Source organism: Desmodus rotundus, chromosome 3, assembly GCF_022682495.2.
Source record: "Desmodus rotundus isolate HL8 chromosome 3, HLdesRot8A.1, whole genome shotgun sequence".
Taxonomy (NCBI): Eukaryota; Metazoa; Chordata; class Mammalia; order Chiroptera; family Phyllostomidae; genus Desmodus; species Desmodus rotundus.
Window position 1 is genome coordinate 43,897,040 of NC_071389.1, and position 4,000 is coordinate 43,901,039.

The 4,000-nt window shown below is 43.6% G+C and overlaps 1 pseudogene; it reads left to right on the plus strand.

Annotated features, from left to right (window-relative positions):
* Positions 1–211: 211 nt before the first annotated feature.
* LOC112309090 (tubulin alpha-1B chain-like) lies at positions 212–3,076 on the plus strand (annotated as a pseudogene).
* Positions 3,077–4,000: the final 924 nt, after the last annotated feature.

Sequence of the window (4,000 nt, forward strand, 5' to 3'; positions counted from 1 at the left end):
TTATTTATACACACACAATTTCTTTTGCTTGTTTTCTATAACTAAAATTTTCCTTTTGAATGAATAGCTCTCTCTCCCTCTCTCTTATTTTGAATATGTTCTTTTGGCTCTTTCATTCCTTTTTCAAATGTTCTTTGTTTTACACAGCAGTTCTGAGGTAGAGAAGAATTACAAAATACTTTTCCCACAAAATACATCATATCATGCGACAATGTTGTACAGTGGTGCATGCAGGTATTATCAACGCCATTTCGCAGATGAGCGAAGTGAGGCTCGGGGGGTCGCGTGATTTGCCCATAGTCATAGGGCCAGGTGGAGGACGAACTGAGGGTAGAGTAGTAGGCTCAGGTTCCTGACCCCTAAATCAATGTCGTTCTACTGCACTGCCGTGTATCTGTCTTCTGAGCCCACCTGCATCGTGCCCTAGGGAGCAGGTGCTTATGCAAAAGAGGTGATGGATAACTCTGCGAAGGTGAGGACACCGTTGCTCTCTCTCAGTGTATTCAATGTATTGATTCTTCGGTTTGTGTGATCAGTATAATTTGCACTACACTAAAATGTACCTTAGACTTATCCTATGTAGGTTTTGTCAAAACACGTGAGTTAGAAAAGACTAGGTTTCTCTCTCTCTCTCTTGCATTTAGACAGTCTAGTCATGATTCAATTCAAGAAATTTTTATTAGGTACTTCCGTGTGCCATATTTATTGAAAGAATAAATAATCCTGCATAGTATTATATAAATGTAAGCTGTTCTTATCACAATCTAGTTGGAGAGATAAGACAAAAAATAAAAGTGTAAGATCATAAAAGAATTCATAGTAAGTGAAGTGACCTGGCACAGTGATTAAGAATACAATATTCGTGCACCTTTTTAAGGTTCTGCGGATAGAGAGGTAAACAAGACAAGAACGTTCTTGCTCTCATGACATTTCTCCTCTAGCCTACTCTCTTAACTGATATTCTTGCTTTGACAGCCTTGGAGACTCCATAAGGTTCTCCATAGCAATAATTGCTAACACTTACCAGATGCTTACTAAAATTAGCTTGTCTGATCCTCTCAACAATGGTATAAAGTAAGTAGCATTATTATCAACTATGAAGCTTGTATAATCCTAGAGACTCTGTCGGAAAAAAAAGAGAATACAACACTACAAACATAACATTAAGCATGGAGCCTCAGCAGGGGCCCATTCAAGGCCTGTACTTTATCAGCTTCACAGTAAATCTGCCTTTAGTTTCCAGGTAAACACATCTCATTCACTGTGCAATACTTTAAGCATGAAGTCTATTTAAAACAATGAATACCCCTCATCAAAATATCTAGAAGGTGGGTAAGTGCAGAGAGCAAGAAAATAAGCATTACTGTTTTCATCTGTGAGAGTACGGATGAGATCTTCTGGTGGTCCATTTCAAGCCAGTGAGCCATCATAAAGTAGCTACGTGCTAAGCATTGTGCTACCCTGCAGGGTGTATAAAAATGGCTTTAAAATTATAGGTAGATGATAGATCGATTGATAGATCTGCTTGCAAGGGCTCAGCTTATGTATCTAGCACTGTGGAAATGCAAAAGGAGATCAATAGGACAGCAGTACTCACCCTTGAAGGATTTAAAAGATAAAAAATACTTAATAGAGGGCATTACTTACCTCAACTCTTAACTTGTTGGGGACAGTAGCCAGGACCTGCTGTCTACTCAGCTTCTTGTGTCTGCTAACCCGCAGCCCTGCGTGAGTGCTTCTCCATCCACATTGGCCAGGCTGGTATCCAGATCTGCAATGCCTTCTGGGACTCTACTGCCCCGAACACGGCATCCAGCCCAATGTCCAGATGCCGAGTGACAACATCAAGGGGGTGCGGGATGATGACTCCTTCAACACCTTCTTCAGTGAGACAGGCGCTGGCAACCATGCACCCAGGGTAGTGTTTGTAGACCTAAAACCCACAGCCATTGATGAAGTTCACACTGGTACCTACCGCCAGCTCTTCTACCCTGAGCAGCTGATCACAGGCAAGGAAGATGCTGCCAATAACTTTACCCGTCGACACTATACCAGAGACAAGGAGATCATTGATCTCTTCTTGGACTGAAATCAGAAACTGGATGACCAGCGCACAGGTCTTCAGGGCTTCTTGGTTTTCAACAGCGTTGGTGGGGGAACTGGTCCTGCGTTCACTTCCCTGCTGATGGAGCATCTCTATAGATTATGGCAAGAAGTCCAAGCTGGAGTTCTCCCTTTACCCAGCCCCCCAGGTTTCCACAGCTGTAGTTGAGCTCCACAACTCCATCCTCACCACCCACACCACCCTGGAGCACTCCGATTGTGTCCTCGTGGTTCACAATGAAGCCATCTATGACAGCTATCACAGAAACCTCTATATGGAGCACCCAACCTACACTAACCTTAACTGCCTTATCAGCCACATTGTGTCCTCCATCACTGCTTCCCTCAGGTTTGAAGGAGCCCTGAATGTCAATCTGACCAAATTCCAGACCAGCCTGGTGCCTTACCCCCGCATCCACTTCCATCTGGCCACATACGCCCCTGTCATCTCTGCTGCAAAAGCTTACCATGAGCAGTTTTCTGTAGCAGACATCACCAGTGTGTGCTTTGAGCCAGCAAGCCAGATGGTGGAGTGTGACCCTCACCACAGTAAATTCATGGCTTGCTGCCTGTTGTACCATGGTGACATGGTTCCCCAAAATGTCGATGCTGCCATTGCCACTATCAAGACCAAGTGTACCATTTAGTTTGTGGACTGGTGCTCCACTAGCTTCAAAGTTGGCATTAATTACCAGCCTCCTACTGTGGTGCCTGGTGGAGAACTAGCCAAAGTAAAGCAAGTAGTGTACATGCTGAGCAACACCACAGCTATTGCTGAGGCCTGACCTCACCTGGACCACAAGTTTGACCTGATGTATGCCAAGCATGCCTTTGTCCACCAGTACATGGAGGAGGGAATGGAGGAAGGAGAGTTTTCTGAGGCCCATAAGGACATGGCTGCTCTCAGAAGGATTATGAGGAGGTCGGTGTGGATTCTGTTGAAGGAGAGGGTGGGGAAGGAGAGGAATACTAATGACCATTCCTTTCAGCCCTGCAACATGTCATACTCAGAATTTCATATTCAACAGCTGCTTTCTGGTTAGATTTTCTGTGCTTTTACCTGTCATTATGTCTGTCTTTTTCATGTATACCTATAAGATTATCTGCTCATGTTTCAAAGTAAAAGGACTGAGAAAGAAAAAAAAACCTTAACAAACACTTGCTGCTTACTATGTAACTGGCATTGCTGTAAGTGGATTACAACTGATGGGGTAGCTACTCATATTACCATTATCCCTATTTTACAGATGGAGAAACTGACCAGGGAGTAGGAAAGCTTAGTTCTGAACTCAGATGTGCTAATTCCTGAGCCATACCCTTGATCACTCTACTGTTCTTCTTCTCCAATCTTTTTAGAAATGCTAAGATGGAAAACAAACAATTTGAGATCTAAAGCTTCTAGACTCCTCCCAGTCACCACCTTTTCCAGAAGGCCTTCCCTGCCCTTCCCAGATAGGTCAGGTGCCTCTCTCCACATTCATCACCTTTCGTATTCCCCTCTCTCATAGGCAGATGAAAGAGTCACTGGTTGCCTCCTTTCTTAGACCATGAGCTTCTTAAAGGCATGCGTCTCCACCACTCAGTAGGTATTAGATAAATTCTTAAGGAATCAATGAACAAATGAGCAAAAAATATCAGAATACGGTCAAGTGGACTGCTGATTCTCTGGTAAACACCTTACCTGCCATAGGTTGTAGATGGGACTTGAGCGTGAAAGTAAGATTTAGAAAAGTGGAGAGAGAAAGGAAGGGACATTTCAGGTGAGGGCAACGGCCTGGGCAAAAGAGCAGCAGTGGGAACCATCATGGCGTGAAAAGTGAGTTAGTTTCCTATTGCTTCTGTAATGCATCACCACAAACTTAATGGTTTAAAGCAATACAAATTTATTCTCTCACAG